The following is a 20,115-nucleotide window of genomic DNA, read 5'->3' on the forward strand; positions in this document are numbered from 1 at the left end:
CACACAAGCATGCACACACAACACACTTCTCGTCTAGTGATAGTCCTTCTTAAGTGCAACATAACCTCCATTGCCTGTAGTCATTAACCTACTGTACTGTAGGTCACTTGATTAGTTATAATAAGCTAAAGATACTCCTTGAAATTTAAACGTTCACACTTTTAAACTTGCATATGACTTAAAGAAGAGGTACCATGCCACTGTCATGTTTTTTGATGTGAATAAATCTTTTATTTAGTTTTTCATTAACTATTTTATTTTCGCCAGCATCATGGTAGATCTGTTTCTATCCTGAAAACACCAAACACAAGCACTTGAGAAATAGTAAGCGTATCATATAGTAAACGATTTGTAGCATATTTGGCATATATGCCATATACTGTATATGTTATTTTCTACATTATGTACATTTTTTAAAGCAGAACTGAGACTGTCGTTGAGTCTATATAAGTTCCTCCAGCCTGTTTTTCTTTATTTTCAAAATTTACACCATTAGTAATTAACACCTTAATTATATGGGTCATTCTAGAATTGCGGGTACATTTCAAATAGAAAAAGAGGACAAAAAATTTTATTTTCTTTTTATGTTAAACTTTTTTATTTTCATAGAACATACTTCAAATTTAATATTTTCAATATTTGCTGATCTTAAACTTGTAAGATTTTTAGAAATTATTCTGAAAATTAAAGTATGAACAGAAAAATCTGTCAATCACTAACAGAGTTGTCAATAACAGAGTTGACATTTTCCACCATTTTGTGCTTTAGCTCAAGATGCTAACCTCAAACCAGATACCACATGGCATGTATAAAACAGAACTTTATGTATTTTTATTATATTATTGTTTTTAAAAAAGTGAATGAGAGATTCACTGAAATATCACAAGAACAGATTTGACAAATAATTATTTTACTATTGGTGTATCCTACATGTGGTGAGAAGGAGTTTCGTACTTCCTTCCAGGTTTCCAGCTATGCACCTGAGATTAATTATTGATTGTAGTTTAGGAGAGTATAAAAGGGTGCGGCGAGATCAACCAGGTGTGGCGCTAATTCACCCCCAGGTGGCGCTTCCGGAAGTGTGTCGTCCAGTTCCAGTGTACGGGAGGTATGTTTGGCATGCTGGATTTTCGGCTATTTGTCAATGTTATCATCTAGCTAATAGTGATTTCTTTTGGAAAGCCGGCGATTTTTCGTATATTAATTGAGTCCGAGGCAGCGGAGGAGCAGCGTATTGCCGTCTATGTATATTTACCCTTTCTAAAAGAGCGGCGCAATTTGTGCGCGTGTACTGCAGGAGACGAATGCTACCGTATCATTGGTATGCCGAATAATTTTCTCTTTATATAGTAGGCTTAAGATCCTTAGGCATATGATGTGACCTGTATATCTGTCCTATGTTTTCGATCTGTTGAAGGATTGGCCGCCAGATGGATGTGGTCTGCATCGCATGGTAGGTAGGAACTATTTTCGTTGGCGCCCGCCACACAGGTATGTGCTGTATCTTCACTTTAATGTTCTTTTACATTTTAGGTAAATTGATCAGCTGGCGAGCGTGCTTTTCTCACCTGTCTTTGGCTTTGTGTCGCTTACAACTTGGCTTGCAGCTTCAGCACTGCTGTTTTGCTTCAGTGGATTGTTTTGGTTTATTTTGTTTTTGTCCTTGTGACAGTTATTTTTGTTTTTTTCTTTTTCTGCTTTGCTTCTTGAACAGCTCTTTGCTTTGCTTGTGCTGCTGCCTTGGGCTGGCTTATTTCTTTATTTTGTTTTGTGCTGCTTTGCTTGGTGTTGTCTGCCATTGGTGTCTTTAATGTAATTCACTGACTAACACTTTAGTTTTAATTGTCCTCCAAGTTTGGAGGCTGCTCCGCAGCTGTATTTGTCTTTTTGTTTTTTTGTTTGTTTTTTTGTAATTATTAAATTTATTTGTTTTTTTCTTTTAGGAGCTGGGAATGGAGAGAAGGCAGGCTAGCTGCTTATAGAGTGGCGTGCTTATGTTTACAAAGTGTGGAGTGGTACTACATTTTCACTAGTGTGAGAGGTTGGTGCACGTTTGGTTATTTATTGCCGGGAAGGAGTGTAGTCCTGTACCTAGCCTGCCTCTCTATGGTTAAGCTCCCAGCTCCAATTTCTTTTCTTTGCTGGGGATGTTTTAATCTGTTTTAATGGTCATTTTGATATTGCGTGATCTGGAAATTTCCTGTATAAATAAAAACTTGTATTTTTGTATCCATGTCCCTGTGTTCTTATTTAGAGGTTCAAATCTGCGTGTCTTACACTTTTCCCGGGTAACCAATCCTGGGTGGCGTAATCGGTAACTCAGTCTTTTAATGTTGGTCAAAGGGAATCTTTTTAGATTTCCCGACATAGAGAAAAAGACACCCACCACACCGCCACATACACATAATGTACAAATTAATGAGAGAGAAATAATGACATACCTCAGTGCCTTCCAGATTTTCCCGCCAGAGGAAGTAACATCACTTGGAGCAAGTCACATGCTTTTTTGTCAGTGCTTTAAAGATTGTTGTGGCTTTTTATAACTAGTTAACAGAGTTGACCAGAAGGTAGGGACAGACACAAAATTTATTTTTTAATTACTAAAATTACAGAAAATAGATGTTTTATGCAACTGTTTACATAAATTAGTAGAGTAAACACATGTGGCAGGATGAGTAAAATTCTTCCTACCTGTCTCTGGTTGGCTGTGTTCCTAATTGATTGTCCTATTGGGGGTTGGTCCAATACTATTTAAGCTGGGGGTAAGGTGGCCTGGGCTTACAGGTCCCGCCCCCTAGCTTTCATTGTATGTCGTCGCACCCAGAACAGAACCAGGAAGTCGGAGGTGATTGTGTTGCAGGTAAGGGTGTCAGTTGCGGTGTATGCGTTTGGTGGGTTTTGTATATTATAGCGGTGTTCTGTCTGTGGTATTTACACAGTTCAGCAAGCCTGATTTAAGTCAGCGGGTACGGGCATTCACCTGTTGTGGAAGTGATTGTTCCTCCCAACAAACTGGCAGTCTTCCTGTAGAACTGATTGAGCTTTCAGCTTCCTGGAACCTGGCTTAAATGCCCTTCTGGTGAGACTTGGTGCCACATTGCACGGTATGTAATTAAGTTGCTTATGTTTATGCAGTATGCTTTGCCGGTAATGGTCTTAATTGTCATTTTCATGCAACAGATTGGGGTGGCGCGACGTGTGCTAGCTTCCTGAGGTGCTGCAACGCAAAGAGCATTATCGGCGGGCGCTGCTGTTTTGTTTTAGGCTGTTTTATGTTTGTTCGTTACAATTTGTTTGCTAACGTTGTTAGCCGTGTCGCTTGGTAGTAGCGATTTCTTATTTATTTTTTTGTTCAAGTTTGTTATTTACATTGTTCAAAGTATTTGGTTTTTGTGTTTTTCTTTTGGGTGCGTTTCTCTTGTCTTGTGTGCCTCCAGGCTCTAAATTGGAGCTTAATTGTTACTTTCTTTGCCGGAATTTACAGCCTTTGGGTTGTAAGTCACTGTGTGTGTGTGCGCGCGCATGTGCATTTTTTTCCTTTTTTGTTTTTGTGAATAAGTGTGAGTGAGTATGGGGTTGTTATATGTTGGATGTGTGTGTAGAGAAAACGCATTCCGAATAAGACCGTGGGGAAACCTTATTGGCCTTTGGCCAAGGAGATTTTCTTGTAGGTCTTTGTATGTGAATTTATTTTTTTGTTTAGATTAATGTATTGTAATCCTGGGCCAGCTGTGAGGGTGGGCAACCTTTGTTCACTATTTGTGTGACTGTATTTGTCTAGTACTTTCATCAGATTCTTTTTGTACAGGAGCCGGGTGCTTATGGCAGCGGTGGAATTCTAGTTTTTCCTATTTGAGTGGTTGGAATACGAGCATGTGTGTGTGTGTGTGTGTGTGTGTGGTGAGTCACTTGTGATTGCAAGTTGCTGTGCTGTGTAGGCCGATTGCGCCCTTAGGCCCCGCCGCCCGGCTTCGGTTCCTGAACTTGACGCCCTGGATGTGCAGGTTGCTCATGAGCGCATTTCATGTGAACCACTGGTCCCAGTGATTTTGTTATTGATTTCTTTTTGTTTATTTGTTATAACTTAGTTGTTTTAAATAGTATGTGTAATAAAATTTGATACTTTTGGATACCCTAGTCTCCTGCTTTATCTCGTGAACTGACCTGTGTGCCTTTTGACGAGATTTACTTAATTAGGGTCCCTGGCCTTTATCCAGGGTGGCGTAATCGGAATTCTAATAAACCTTTTCTTGCCTCTGCGCTCTGCCACACACACAAAAAAGATTAAAATTAGACGTAATTATTTCATGATAATTGAAGCTGAATGTATGATTAAGGAGGCATAGACAGTCAAAAATGGGTATGGAGGGTGTCTTTAATTGAATATTTTTATGACAAAATGTTCCTAAATACACATATAAACATTATTTTTAGTGATAGCTTGATATAATTTGTGTAATTTTTATCAAAACTTTTTCAATAATTTTTTTGTTTTTGAAAAATAATAAAAGGTTTATCTCGGAGACGCAAAATGTACCCGCAATTCAAAAAATGACCCATATATTAATAATACACAGTATTAATAATAATTAATCAATAATAAATAATACACATTAATGTATGCACAATTATGGAAACTAAAATATTGCATTTAAGTATGATATATGAGCTGTGTAAAATTAAATACACAGATGGAGAAAAACCAAGGGCAAAAAGAGCATGAGGTAGTCACTTGTTATGAACAAAGTGAATGGCTTAACAGTATGGAAAGATCTGTTAATGAGATTATCTGAATGCAACATAACCATTTTGTTTTAAAATAGAAATTATATTATTTTTGTTGTATTGTAATCAGCTTGAAAAATATATTGTATTGTAAAATGCATTGCTGCAATTTTATCAGTTGTGCATTATATTGGCACCTCATGGTTGGCTTATCTTTCAAAGTTTTTTTCTGAATTGAAACACTATTCTAATATTTTAAACAAAGTTCTGTGTACATATATATATATATATATATATATATATATATATATCATTTTTTTTTTTTTTTTTTTGCTTATTTGCCACACTTAACTGATGGAACTGGATTAATTAATTTATTAAGGGAAAAAAAACTGTCTAAAACCTACCTGGCCTTATGTGAAAAATAATTACCCATAAACCTAATAACTGGTTGTGCAACTCCCATCATATCAGTCCCATCAGTTATGATAATGCCCAAACTGACAATACCTGGAGAGGATTACAACCATACACTATGTCGGTACAGCGACAGCAGCTCAGAGATTGCAACGGGAGTGGGAACTCACCGTCACACATACTGTAGTAGACAAAAGAAAGCTCGCCAGACTCTTTATATACAGACCTGGCCATTAAAGATGCATGTTTCAAGAAAAGGGATCCCGCGAATTGCCGCGGCTTTGCACAGCAAGCTGTGCCCTTTATTACCTGTAGGGGGCAATCTTTTTTCAATTTGAAGTATTGTGTGTCTACTGAAGCTAAAAATAAGTTATCTCTTTTAGGCGCCCATTGACAGCAAGTGACAGAGCACACAAATGTGTCAAGCTCAAACTGTTAATACTGATATGTATTTATTTTCCATTTTCTTCTCTCCTTCAGTAATGATTACTATTGTTATTCTACTTATTATTATTGTAACGCACCCATGTGTGCGTGCAAAAAGACGAAGTACAACAAAGAATACAAAAATGTATGATATGTTAGCCTAAAACAACATTGTTTTATTGTGGTTATGTGCTTTAAATATACACTAAACAATAAACAATGCCTTTTGCAAAGTGAAAGTGTCACGGGCACGGGGCAGAACAATATAGATCCAAGCGTGGATAATGACTGTATCGAGATGTGGGGGCGTGGTCGAAAGCGTGAGCGAGGTTTGAATGCCGTGAGTCTGTCGGCGAAGCGTCAAAAAACAAAAACACGAAGCGAGAGCTGTAGCCAGGTCTTTTTGCAGCGCCTGACAAAAGCTTGGGCAGATGGGACACTGACCTCCTCCTCCTGAGATGGGAATAAGGGCGGTTGATGGCCAAGACAGCACTGGAAGGGAGACAGACCGGTGGATGATGAGGTTTGGGAGTTGTGGGCGTACTCAACCCAAGGTAGGAACTGGCTCCAGGAGGTAACATCTCGAGCAGCCATACACCTCAGGGCAATTTCGAGGGACTGGTTCTTTCTCTCAGTCTGGCCGTTAGATTGGGGTTGGAAACCAGAGGACAGGCTGTAAGTGGCCCCAATCAGCTTTCAGAATGCTTTCCAAAACCGAGAGGTGAACTGTGGGCCCCAGTCTGAGACAATGTCCATAGGCAGGCCGTGGAGCTAGAACATGTGGTTAATTATGAGCTCGGCAGTCTCCTTGGCGGACGGAAGTTTTGGTAGGGGGATAAAGTGAGCAGCTTTAGAGAACTGATCAACCACGGTCATTATGCAGGTGTGGCCGGCAGAGGGGGGTAGCCCGGTGACGAAGTCCAGGGCAATGTTGGACCAGGGGCGATGAGGGATGGGCAGAGGTCTGAGGAGGCCAGCTGGGGCCGTGTTGACATGCTCGGATCTTATGCAGACATCGCACGCCAAAACAAAGCTAGAGACGTCCTCCTTGGGGGTGGGCCCCAAGAGCTGTGGGCCCACTCCAGGACTTAAGAGGCAGTTAGGGGGCACATTGCTTGGGCTTGGTTCATGAGATAGGGCCTGCTTGACACTGGTTTTGATGTTGAGCTCAGCCACGGCGAGCAGGCAGGGGGGTGGCAAAATAGTTTTACATGGTCTTGGGTGGTCATAAATAGTCTTGAAAGGGCGTCTGGCTTGGTGTTCCTAGACCCTGGTTGGTAGAAGAGGGTAAAATTAAACCTCGCAAAGAAGAGGGACCACCGGGCCTAGCGAGAATTGAGCCTCTTGGCATTCCATAGATACTCGAGGTTCCTGTGGTCGGTCGAAACTAGAAATGGGTGCTAGCCCCCTACGGAGGTTCGAAGGCAGTAGACATTAAAGGAAGGGAGTACCGGTTCTTTATTGTGATGTCCTTAAGGCCCCTATAATCAATGCACGGGCGAAGGGAACCATCTTTTTTGCCTACAAAGAAGAATCCAGCTCCTGCCGGAGAAAAAGAAGGGCGGATGATTCCTGCAGCGAGGGATTCCGTGATGTACTGATCTATGGCTTGGCGTTCCTTGGGTGACAGAGAGTAAAGATGGCCCTTGGGGGTGGTGCCTGGGAGAAGGTCAATGGCGCAGTCGTATGGTGGGTGGGGGGAGGAGAGACACCGCACGTGACTTGCTAAACACAGTCCTGAGGTCATGGTATTCTGAGGGGACACGGGTGAGGTCCTGGGGGCGGGGTCGGGGCATGGCGTGGTGGCGGCACGTAAACATGACGTGGAACATGATGGGCTCCAGGCTACGATCGAGTTCCTGACCCAATCAATGTGTGGGTTGTGTCGGGTTAACCAGGGAGGGCCTAGGACGACCGTGGCATGTGACCCCTCCATGATGAACAGCAACGTCTGTTCCGAGTAGTTGTTGGAGACCCTTAGACCAATGAGAGGTGTTCTGTGGGTGATGGGTGGAAGCGGACTTCCGTCGAGGGCCTGGACCTTGGGGTGGTTCTTCAAGGGCAGCGCGGAAATACCCAGGGTTTTGGCCGAAGCCGCATTCAGCAGGTTACGACCTGAAGCCGAGTCAACCAGTGCCTGCACCAGGTGGGTCTGTTGCTCATGGATAAGAAGGATGGGAAGCAGGTGACGTTGCTCCTTCTCAGAGTCTCGCCGTTCTAGTGCTCCCAGCTGAACTAGAGGGCGCCCCCTTTTGCTGGACAGTTCTTGAGCAGGTGTCCTGGCTTCCCACAGTAAAAGCAGGCCCCTTCCACTCGGCGGCGGTGACGCTCTTTTGGGGTGATGCGGGTTTTGCCCAGTTGCATGGGTTCCTCCTGGGGTTTAACTCGTAGAGGTGGGGGTCGCGGCAGAGCCCTGGGTGAAGAAAGCCAGATCCATAAGCTCTTGGAGAGACGAGAGGAGCTCTCATAAGATTAGCTCATCTTGAAGCTTTTCTGTCAGACCCTCCATAAAGACGTCGCATAGCGCTCAGTTGTTCCAACCGCTGGAGAGGGCCATGGTCTGGAACTCAATGGCATAATCATAGGCCGAGCACGAGCCTTGGCGGAGTTTCAGCAGTCTTCGGCCCGCCTGTCTGCCGTGGCATGAGCGGTCGAACACCCTCTTCATTTCTCTGGCGAAGTCCTCGTAATTGAAACAACAGGGGTCATGGGCATCCTAAAGTGCGGTGCTCTATTCCCGGGCGCGTCCTGACAGAAGCGTGATGACATAGGTCACCTTGAATCGTTCAGTGGAAAAGGCGAAGGCTTGGAGCTCTAAAATCAGGGAACACTGAAATAGGAAGGAGCGATAGGTGCCTGGAGCTCAATGACGAGAAAAAACAAAGCGAGGTCGTAATGTGAAAGACAATGAAAGAAAACGCAAGAGAATCGAGGTATAAATACACACAATAATCCAGCGATCTGTGCAGCGCACAGCGTGTGCTTAAATCACTGGAATAATCAGCGGAGGAGATGAGAAACAGGTGTGTAGACGGGGCGGAAACGGGGGCGTGGGAAAGGATGCATGACAAGCTGGGGGAAAACATGGGCACGTGGGGAAAGTGACAGCGTGGGAAAAAAAGGAACACGAGGCAGACAGGGCATTAATTATGACAGAAAGTGAGTTGCGTGTGCAGCTTTTTGATCAAAAAGCTGATAAAATCGTGCGCAGATATGAGCAGATTTATCAATAAAAATATGAGCAGATTTATCAATGAAATGAAACAAACACAAAAATACTCGCTAAATACAACCAGACATTATGTGTATCTGTAAACACATCATTGGGTTGTTTATGGTGGGTCAAAAGTGTGTGCTATTTCAGGTACTTAAATCACACTTTATTATTAGATTTATTTCTAATTTTCCTTAATATTTGATATGAATATGGCACAATCATTAATAATGGATTTATGTCATTTGATTTGCAACAATAAAAAAAAGATAATTGCTAATAAATAGTATGAGTTAGGCTACTCATTATTGCAAGTGAAGAACGATTAATATGAATGAGTACAACAAACTCAAAAACTCATAGTTCCATTTACTTAAAACTGGAAACAGCTATACTTTGTAAGAAATTGATGTAACTGAATACCTCAAAGGCTGCACGGTGGTGTAGTGGTTAGCACTGTCGCCTTGCACCTCCAGGGTCCAGGTTCGATTTCCGTCTCTGTGTGCATGGAGTTTGCATGTTCTCCCTGTGCTTGGTGGGTTTCCTCCGGGTACTCCGGTTTGCTCCCACATTCCAAAGACATGTAGGTTAGATTAATTGACGTTCCCAAATTGCCCATAGTGTGTGAATGAGTGTGTGTGTGTGCCCTGCGATAGATTGGCACCCTGTCCAGGGGGTACTCCGCCTCATGCCTGGGATAGGCTCTGACCTTAAATACAGGATAAAGCGGTATAGAAGATAAGTGAGTAAGTGATTACCCCCAACAATTAAGTCTGATTTAATTGCTATCATTAATAATATAAATTTTTTAAATCTATTTATGGCAGAGTCATCCTCTGTCTTGTTAATTCATCTAAAACTCCCTTACATTGTTTGCCAACAGCGCATACAGTTTGATAAATTCACACCTATCTTGAGATTCCGCAGAATCTTCTGACACAATGCTTGCTCTGAAGGACTATACTCGACAAGGATATAGAGAATAAGAATCATATTTATAATAATATATATTATATATATTAATAAAAATTATATTAAATAAGGGCTTTATCTAAAAGCCAGACCAAATTTCACATTTACTGCTCAAATTGTTAAATATGCTTATACTGTAGATACGTAGGTTACATTTTTAAAGTACATTCGCAAGTAAATTACAAACTGCATGTAATGTAAAATATAAATTAAACAGTATTAGACACAAATATATATGGTAGCATATACAATGACAAAGCTATTTACACATGAGTGCTCAAATGTAAAGCAAACGCAATTATTAATTTATTATGTATATTTAACTTCATTCAGCTGTTTAAATTATATAAAAAATAACGTGCCTACCAGCCCACTAATATTTTTTTTTGTTAAAAATTTCAAGATGCCCGCGCGTGTGTGCAAAAAGACGAAGTACAACAAAGAATACAAAAGTGAATAATCTTCAATTAAGTTAGCCTAATATTGTTCCTAAAGGTGCTGCAGCTCTCTGAGGTGAACACCCACAGAACGCCAGTTACTGTAATTCCTCTTGTCACCTTTCATTTATGATAGGTGTGAAGTTATTAAACTGGTTTCGCTAATGGGGGAATTTGCAGAATTTAGGGGTTTAAAACGAATTAACAAGACCGAGCAGAGCTACATAAAAGGTAAGAAGGGGGATTACAGTAAATGAGCGCGCTGTCGCGTTGTATATACTGTACAACACGCGTTTATCAGCCTTTTGATCCAAACACTGCTTTTTGTAAAGTGAAAGTACGAGTCGCGGGTTTCTGCAGGGCGACGAACAGCTTTAATTTAGTCATAAATTTACAATTACATTCCAGCTATTATTGTCAGCTCTGGTCAAATAATGAATGAAATAATTATTTAATGCAGCACTTCGTGCTTTATATAATACTATTTACTTAATATGATAAAATTATTTACATATATATATATATATATATATATATATATATATATATATATATGTATATAGTTCTTAGCCACAACTGACGCTTACGCTCGAATCCCATGTGACACCCAAATATGTTGTCCTCTGAACAGGAAAGTGCACGCTTTCATGGCGTTGGATCTCAATCATAAGAAACAAAGATGAGCTTGGATGACATGCTAATATCGAAGCACTAGCTACTGAGACTGGGCCAGCCAGACATGTAATTCAAATACAGATGCTCTGGAGTCGTAAGAGCCAGAACTACATCCATGTATTTTGTGTATGTGCAGGTGAGAGAGCTAGACCAAATGGAATGACCCGATATTGGTAAGCTTCGCCCCCCGAAAGCGAACCTCAGGAACCTCCTGTGTTGTAGCAATATTTCTATTGATTTATTTTTAGATAGCGGTAAAGCCCGCAAAATCTAAAAGTTAGAAGCAGCCCCCCGTTTTTCTTGGAAACCAAGAAATACTGACTGTAGTAGCCCGACTCTTTGTCTGGTAGGGAAAAATGTTACATGGCAGATATTCCCCAGCAACTTCTGTCAGCAGATGCGCACTTTCCGGGTTTTATGGAAGTGGAGACCACGCCATTAAAACACAGAGGGTGATGTGAGAACTGAATCCTGTAGTTTCTCTCTACAGTGCTTAGAACCCAAGGAGATATATTTGGCAGTAGCTTCCACGCTGCCAGTTTCTCAGAAAGGGGCAAAGTCTTGGCTGCTTGGTTAAACAGGGGGGGATTTTAGATGTTCGGCATCCTAAAACATGGCAGGAAAAAAAATGAACAACTAACATTTTATTGGAGACTGGTGTTGCCCGAACACCAGTGGTGGCGGAGCAAGAACACCGATCACCTGGGGGTGCCAGGGAGAACACTTTATTCTTTAAAAGGAATTCTGCGTGCCTCTCCCCATTGGGGGGGCATCCCCCACGGTCCTGACCACATGAACCTCAGAGCTTCTTTGTGAAGAAGACAATATGCCAGTCTGACCTCTTTTAAGGCGGATTGCGCAACGCACCCCAATCTTACGAGGGGGTGCCCGGCTCAAAAACACTCTCCTTGGCGTGCAAAACCGCCATGGTGTGCAATGGAGCACCAACCTGGCCTGCTGCCTAAAAGCTTTTCCCTTCAGGGAAGATAAAAAGTCTACACAGCTTGAAAGGAAGTAATAGCTTTTCAGGAAGGATGATGTCCCAGCAGAGAGATAGCCTGGAAGTGTCTCTTCTATCTGGGTATATATATTATTTATTTTTAATTTTTTTAAGTGCTTAGAGGCTATTACCATTTCCACGGAAGCAAGAGAGGACGTTTATCCTTGCCTATTCACAAGAAGCACCAGGGCGCTCTTGAGAGTGGACAGAGGAATTTCTTGATCCGATGAGAACGTGAAACAAAGAAGTTTTAAAATCCGTCTCTCACAGCTCTGCCGGATGCACGAGTTTAAGCCCCAGGAATGCGCTGCGCTCAAAGCTTCTCAAGGAATGCGAGGCGCGCATGTAGCACTTAATCATAGCAGTGAAGTGTAGAGCTCGCCCTTCGATATGAATTATACACACGGAGGGACATCTCATTTAAAAATCTGCCATTATCGGTGAGGTAAACACTTATTTTGCTGGTTAAACACAGACAACTAGGTGAAGACAGGAATCTGAGGAATGTTTCCGGTTCACTTCTACAGATGTGGCCATTAAGACTGCGCGTGTTTTCCCGCGTGATGCCTCAATTTAGCGCGCGGCGCGCCGCGACTTGCCGTAAGCAACATTCGGGAATTTAAATAAATGTGTTTTGCTTCACTGAATATCCGCCAGATGGCGCATGGAAGGACTTTATTTAAACGCCGGACCAAGTACTGTACAACGAAGAATTGTGTATAATTACTTAGTCTAAAACAATATTGTTCCCAATGCTGAAGCAAACATGAATTTTATTTTGCTTTACAAAAGATCTTTTATGATAAATGTGTGTATATGTGCTTCATATTATTTTCATAATGATGAAATGAGATGCCCAAATTCGTGCTTTAAAATTCTTAATAAGTTTCTTATATATATTTTTGTAATGTTTTAACAGGGACAAAACAGTGAAAGACATGGCAATGTCTCGGTTTACATGGTGTTGAAATTAATTTAATTTCCTGATAGTAGGCTATCTGGTAGTCTTAACTATGCGAATGTCCTGATTCGTGAATATGTCAACATATCTTATTTAAAACGTAAAAAATGTGTCGACATCATCAGAAGACATGAATGAACTATATATATTATATTATTAAGTAAATATTATTTTATGACCACAAACTTCTTCGGGCTTTTTATACTAATCTTCATATTTGCTGTTTGTGTTCAGCATATAATAATTATTTCATACATTATTTAACCACGGCTGGAAATAATAGCTGAAATGTGATGTGATTGTAAATTCATGACTAAAATAAAGCAGTTTGTCTTTTGTAAAGTACTTTCACTTTACAAAAGGCAGCGTTTTTATTAAAAGGTTGATAAACGTGTGTTGTACAGTATATACACCGCGACAGCGTGCGCAGTTACTCACTTCTCACCTTTCATGTAGGTCTGCTCGGACTAATTCGTTTTAAACCCCTCAAAAATGCGTGTGTATACAGCCCAAAACCTCCATCAGTTATTAACAATAGCATCTATTTAGAAAAAAAATGCCCCAGTGATTTCGGAGCTTCAGGAAATCTCCCGGCGCTCTGCGCATAACACCGGGCCAACTCATGTCGGAAAGAATTTATAAACGGTTTCTAAACGTGGGCTATTGTTTTTTTTACTTATAGTATTTGTTAATTTAATTTAAATGAGGTTTGGGCTCAGGACTTTGATTCGGCATCGTGATTCTCCTCTTTAATTTACTCCATAGTTTTAATCAGCGCTCAGCCGCATGCATAAAGTTTTCCAGAGCGCACCGGCAGAAGTAGACTAATGATTATGAACGCGTTGGGAAAAACAGCAAGCAGACTGACTCTGACCATTTAAAAAAACGTTTGCGTTCATTTTCTGACGCGCTCAAGTTCACCAAAAACAATACAGAACAGCGCAGCTTATTTGCTTTCAAACATTTATAAAATCACGTTTTTTCGTTATTGTGAGTGTACTTAAATAAAAGTTGAGTCTTATAAAGGCATGCAGTCTTATATAGTTTTATTATATAGTTTTTGCACATTAATCAGAGTCCTCATCTGTTACATTTTTGAGGACAATAGTTTTTTTTCAGCCTGTCATGGCGTGCGCTCAAATCAATATCGCTCCTCGCTCACTAGTTAGGCGGCCTCTCCTTCAGATATGCGAAGAAGCGGGGCTGCGGAATTAGGCACGAATAGTGAAGAAGAGCTCTCCTTGCTAATGATCCCGGGTTCATCCGCGCTATAAAATACTCGGGGTTTGTTGGTTTACTGTACAGTGGATTTTACTACGCGGTGTGAGTGAGACGCGCGCACACAACGCGGAAGTGCGGCATGCAAGCGGGGCAATTGGAACGCGCCCCAGGGACTTTAAAGAAGAGCCAGAGCGAGCGGACGGAGGCAGGAGCTGCTGTCCGCGGATGGCCGTCGTACTCGTATTTTATAGCGCAGGGTGCAAACCCTGGATCATTGGCATGGATGAGCTATGTCCAGCTCTGTACCAGCATGTCATGTGGGCATTATAAGACTAAAAAGTGGCAGCTGGCACGCCTAAAAATAGACGCAGGTTAATTTTTTTACAGTCTAAATTAAAATCCTTCTCTTTAGTGCCTCCTATTCCTATTAATCCTTTTGTTCTTTTAGTGTCACTGCGTGTGCTTACAATGCCAGACAACATTCAAATGCAAATTATTCACTCTCCCCAAGTGTGAATCAGCTGTTCTCACCTATACATATTAATCTATACGTTCTCACCTAAAGTGTTTAGGTAAAATTCCACCTATACAAGTGTGACAAATATGCAAAGAAAAAAAATAGGAAGGGGCAAATACTTTTTCATGGCACTTCACATGTAGTCAGATTGTTCCACTGGGCTGAAACTGTGGCAGGTAGAGTTATAGCACTTTTCAAATCACACTTACTATACACTGATATGAATAACTTTGAATGATGAATGCTACGTTAATATGATCTCGGGCTTGCTACGAGGAAGTACGGGAAGTACGTGATGTGGTGGAAAATAGGCAGTGGCGGTTCTACACTGAATTGCTCCGCGGGCGAGACTCCCTCCCGCCCCCCGTCAGCGCCACTTCTAACCAACCAAACCCCCTGTCTGAAGTCTGCTCGGTCTTGTTAATTTGTTTTAAAACCCTCAATTCTGTGAATTCCCCCAGCAGCGAAACCGGTTTGATGACTTCACACCTGTTGTAAAGGTGAGATAGGGGATTACAGTAACTGTGGGGGCGCTTCACCTCGGAGCGCGCTGTCTTTTTTTTAGATATTAATCCTTTCTCGATGCAGCGAATTTTTTGAGCAAATTAATAATAATTTCCATGAATGAAAAGCAGGAAGAAGAAAAGGTTACGCAAAAATAAGAAAAAGCTTTAGAGGTAAATGCTGTGAAATGCTTCAAATGAACAGATTCTGCCTATAACAGGTCAGGGACAGTGAGGCTGGACCCAGCAGCGCACCACATCCCACATCATAATACATGCTGATGATGACCAACACGTCTCCCCTGATATACCAGAGCCAAGTAAAAAGAATGGCAATCAAACAGAATAAAATTAGAAGCAGCATTAACTTGTGCTAGTTATTATTATTATGGTGGTCAATATTAATTGAAATAATGTTTCTCAGCATTATTTCGTGTTAATATTGACTACCATAATAATTAAAATATGTAACTAGTTTACTTGCGTGAGCTACTGCTGCTACTGATTTTATTTCAGCTTACCTGTTCAGTTTTATTGCCATTCCTTTTAAAATATTGTCTTTATAGATTTATATGTTGTTTGTCTTGATGTTCTTTTTTTTTTTTCGTTTCTTTGACCCAATATATGTTCAGTGATACTTCAAATAACATGTTTAAATAACATTGATTTCTGTATTGTGTTATATTTTTATACTAGTAACTGGTGTTACTCTACATTAATGAGCCAATGTATTATGGTGTGGGCTGCTGTGTGCCAGCAAGTCCAGGGACACTTTTTGGTCCCAGTCCGCCCCTGTAATAACGAATGGAGAAAGCGCAGTCAAAGCCCGGGGATTCTGTGTTCCGCTGGGGCCAGTCGTGAATAGCTGACACTCAGTGACAGCCAATGAAATTAAAGCATTTTTGCCGTTTTCTACGTGGTGTGGCGTTGCTTAAATAATATCCGTATAATATCCGTATATTCTATAAAATCGTCCAGACCCTGGTTCGAATCCCGCTCTGGGTGAAAATGTAATAAATGTGAATCCTTTGTTTTTACACTTTTTGCTTATGATAACATTAAATTATAGCAACTGTGAGGTGAGTGCTAATGTGTTTCATAGCTTAAGCAAAAAAAAATTCTCAATAACAAACATGCATTTAGTACTGAAGCATAACTTGATAATGTAATGGCTATATCGTGGCATGTTAGCGAATAGCACCAGCATATTGAGCACTGGCTGGGAATCGAACCCAGGTCTCCCGCATGGCGGGCGAATCACCTACCACTGAGCCACCAGTACCCGTCTGAGCTAAAGCTGGGGAACAATAGTCTGTTTGAGGGGGGGAAGAGGGCGAAAAGAAGGGGGAAAAGGAGAAAAAAGGAAGAAAAAAATGAAAAATTGAGAAAAAATGAGGTGAAATGAAAGTTATTACCATCTTTGATGTTTCCCTCTAGCTGTAGACTGCTAATGTCATTGTAATTTTAAGATTTGCATCAAAAATGAACATTTTCATGCATTAGGCAGGGGGAGGTTATGGATCCAAAGATCCCAGGTTCGATTCCCGTGAATGACGTTTTTTTTTTTAACCCAAAAATCTGAAAAGTGTCACAAAAATAGAAAATACTGCCTAATTAATCATAACATGAGGTTAGGTTATTGTAAAAGTATTACAATTTGTTGTTTAATGCTTTATGCTGTGTCACACAAAAAGTAAATTTGACTAATATAATCAAATTAATAGAATAAACATGAAAGGCAATGCAACAGTGTCTTTACATTCTCTATATGACTGTGACCTGCTGGAATGAAGGCAAATTCATTACAAATAAAATATTAATCTGGTGATGTACTTTAAAGAGAATCATATTCTGTCATTTTTTTCATCTATAGTCTATAAAAAAGCCACTCTGACTCTTGTTTCTACAAATATTTGTGAAAGAAATAAATCATAAAGCTTCTTTAAAAATATAATGCAAATTTATTATCAAATTATGGTATCATTATACAGTTATATATTGCACTCACTCATTATCTCTCCACCTTCTTCCAGTTCTTTAAAACTAAAAATATCTAAAAATAAATGCTAGAAGAAAATACATACAAAGAAAACTTAAAAATGTCTGCCTTTACGGTAAAATCAGTGATAAAACAACAATAAAAAAGAATGGAAAACATGTATTTATGCATATAGAGATCCAATCTGCAACTTAGACTTTATTTACACACCACCAATTAAAACACAAGTTTTCACAAATTATTAGTCTATTTTTTTTATCAGACGTTTAATCATTGTCCATTTTGTCAATGCATAATGAATGTGTGTTGTGGGCTTTTGTAAATGTCACAGAGTCTGACAAAGATGGCCTCTGCTAGGCAACAACAGTCTGTCTACTGGCCAGGTGATCCGGTGGATCCTAAGACACAAGACACGAGAAGCCATGGTCCCCACACCTGGTGTAAATTCACCCTTTGTTTTGGGATGTCTAAAGTCCAGTGCTCAACCGCACATGATGCCGAGCAGGGGATGCCTCACGCTGCTTGTCATATGGCATTAAGTTTTGACAGAGAGCTATGATGGTGCAGACCTGCTGGTTGCTGAGTGTTTAACCAGTTTCAGTCCTTGTCCAGATGGTCCACTCGGTCCATTCGTGGGACAGTGCTTATCCCCAGCCTAGTAAATATAGCACATACAATAAAAATCAATAACTATACTACCACAAGCAAGAAAACAATGCACATTATGCTGTACAAACTCTCACCTAAAGACCCAGCAGCTGTTGCTCAGGTGCTGGTGGCCATCACCCTGGTGGTCCTGGGGGATCAGCAGTCATGGCTGTTGACACAGTGGCTAACAGTTTGGTGGTTTGGCAGTTGCTGACACAGAAGATGGAGAAAGTGACAGAGGAGAAACTGTCTGAATATACGACTGCGAGAGGGTGACAATGTCCTTCTAGCCATGGCACTTGTATCAGCTCTGGACAGTGCAGAAGAGCTGGGGAGGAACTGAGAGAGTAAGAAAGCATAGTTAATGGATTATATGAATGAAGACTAAAACCTTTAATGGATACGGATGGATAGATAGATAGTGTTTATATCAGTGTATAATACAGGAGGATGGCGGTGTGTATCTGTAATACACAGTTAGATCCAGTTCAGTCATATTAACTGTATTAGAGTCTAAACATACTCAAGGTGGATTTGTGCCACAACAGATTCACTAAATGACTGAAGTTATAACACAAACCTCATATTCATATTGTGATTTAAATCTGTATGAGAATATAATCTACTGGTTTACTAACATTACGGTGTTACTGTAGTCAGGTTACAGTTACGGTTGATTATTCATTGTTTTGTCGAGTGCACAGTGATAGATTTTAAAGCATCAGATTATAATCTAATACAGTTAAATATGCATGCACCACATGTCCGTTATAACACTGTTATGCCGTGTGTGTGTTACATGTTGGAATGCCGATACTGTATAGTATTTTAGCAGCCTGCACTCAGTTTGTACTGTACATGCAAGGGAAACGTTTGTGTTCACGTTTATTTTACCTGCATTGGTTTTGTTAATCTTTTGATCATACGCAGGGCTGAACTCTCCCTAATATCACCGCGACCACTGTGTGTTAATAAATACAGAAAATGTGTCATTACTGTACGAATACACTGCGAAAACGCTAAAATACATCGCTAATGTGTAAGTGTAAATCTTATTGGAGGCACGTCTCTTTAGGAAACGTTAATGTTAATACAGGATCGGCAACTTTACAATAACGTTATATGACATAAACCGCTTAAATTAAGTATATTTATCTCTGAAATCAATACTATTGTAATGTACATCTTACCGTGTTATGTTGAAAGAATATTGATATTCCGAACCGTTTAAAAGTTTGAATAAGTTGCATCCGCACTGGAGGCGGAACCAAGGCAGATATTTTGGAAACGGAGGAAGCTGATTGGCTTTGAATTTTGGAAACGGAGGAAGCTGATTGGTTTAGAATTTTGGAAACGCAACGTGAATTTTGGAAACGCAAGGACTTGATTCGACAGAGAGACTCGACGCGGATTGGTCGAGCTGAATTTTGGAAGGAAGGAAAGGTGATTGGCTGTGAATTATGGAGATTTTGGAAAAGGGAAAAGATGATTGGCTTTGAGTTTTGGAAAGCGAGAGATGTGATTCGCCGAAAAAAGCAGCCGCACGGTGTCCAGGTAGCGTTTAAAGCGCATAAAAACAATAAAACAATACTGTTATAGGCTAACGTCATATATCTTTGTAGTCCTTTTGCACACGCGCGGGTGCGTTACAATAATAATAATAAATTCGGAGAACTACTACTACTAATAATAATAATTCTGAATGAAAATGATGAATAAATACATAACAGTTTGAGCTTGACACGTTTATGAGCTCTGTCGCTTGCCGTCAATTGGCGCCTAAGAGACATAACATTTTTCGGCTTCAGTAGACACACAATACTTTAGACTGAAACACGACTGCCCTCTACAGGTATTAAAGGGCATTTTCACAGCTTGCCACGCGCAGCCGCGGCAAGTCGTGGGATCCCTTTTCCGAAAACGTGCGTTTTTAAAGGCCAGATCTGTATTTATAACCTGCAGGTGCGTCCTATCCGATGACGTCACCCGATCGATGGTTATAAAAGCCAAAAATTTGGCGTGTTGGATACACACATGCTTCACAACCGGCAACATAAGATGTTTTCCATAGCGTTTTCACGCAGCATCAAGTGTAGCCTTTGAAAGGGAACTCAGGTGTTGGCATGTTTCAGCCTGATTCCAATGTGGGAATCGAACTCGGTCCCCGAAGGTCCAATGCCACTGTGCTAACCACTAAGCCACCTTGCTGCTAGCTTCAACATTTAACATTAAAAAGTTTGCAAGTGTTTTAGAAGGATTTTTTTAAATACAAAAGGAAAATATTGATTGACTGATATTCATGTCAAAAAAATAAGCAGAGGGCCCCTGAGTGGCGCAGTGGTAAAGTGCTCGCCTTATCATCTGGAGATCGCTGGTTCGGTTCCCGCGTAATGCTGATTG

At 40.7% G+C, this 20,115-nt stretch overlaps 2 long non-coding RNA genes across 2 annotated transcripts; one reads left to right on the forward strand and one right to left on the reverse strand.

Annotated features, from left to right (window-relative positions):
* The first annotated feature begins 2,787 nt into the window (after positions 1-2,787).
* Positions 2,788-3,267, forward strand: LOC128517980 (uncharacterized). Its single transcript, XR_008357551.1, has 3 exons — positions 2,788-2,860; positions 2,940-3,104; positions 3,181-3,267. It is a non-coding gene; the product is annotated as an uncharacterized LOC128517980 (long non-coding RNA).
* Positions 3,268-17,411: 14,144 nt separating this feature from the next.
* On the reverse strand, positions 17,412-18,980 carry LOC128539612 (uncharacterized). Its single transcript, XR_008364850.1, has 3 exons — positions 18,906-18,980; positions 17,811-18,054; positions 17,412-17,722 (listed from the first exon to the last, which is right to left on the reverse strand). It is a non-coding gene; the product is annotated as an uncharacterized LOC128539612 (long non-coding RNA).
* Between the last annotated feature and the right edge of the window lie 1,135 nt (positions 18,981-20,115).

The sequence above is a fragment of the Clarias gariepinus genome, chromosome 2, assembly GCF_024256425.1.
Source record: "Clarias gariepinus isolate MV-2021 ecotype Netherlands chromosome 2, CGAR_prim_01v2, whole genome shotgun sequence".
NCBI lineage: Eukaryota > Metazoa > Chordata > Actinopteri > Siluriformes > Clariidae > Clarias > Clarias gariepinus.